The sequence below is a fragment of the Camelina sativa genome, chromosome 20 (genome assembly GCF_000633955.1).
Source record: "Camelina sativa cultivar DH55 chromosome 20, Cs, whole genome shotgun sequence".
NCBI classification, from domain to species: Eukaryota; Viridiplantae; Streptophyta; class Magnoliopsida; order Brassicales; family Brassicaceae; genus Camelina; species Camelina sativa.
The window spans coordinates 21,182,073-21,182,471 of NC_025704.1; positions in this window are offsets into that span (position 1 = coordinate 21,182,073).

A 399-nucleotide genomic window follows, 5' to 3' on the forward strand; every position below is an offset into this window, starting at 1 on the left:
TTAATTTCAACTACAACCTCGACCGCAGCAAACACACCGCAGGAAGCTGGCTCCTCGTCCATCAAGTGTCCGATGCTTACCTTGACCAACTACACGGTCTGGTCTATGCGTATGACTTTGACGCTTAAAGTCCACAAAGTATGGGAGTCGATTGAACCTGGAACAAGCGACGAAGAGAAAAACAATATGGCGAAAGCCTTGCTGTTTCAATCTATACCTGAAGCTTTGATCCTACAAGTTGGAAACCTTGAAACCTCAAAAGCTGTTTGGGAAGCCATAAAAACAAGACATATGGGAGCAGAGAGAGTCAAAGAAGCTAGACTGCAGACTTTGATGGCTGAATTCGACAGGCTGAAGATGAAAGAGTCTGAAAAGATTGATGATTTTGCTGGTAGACTC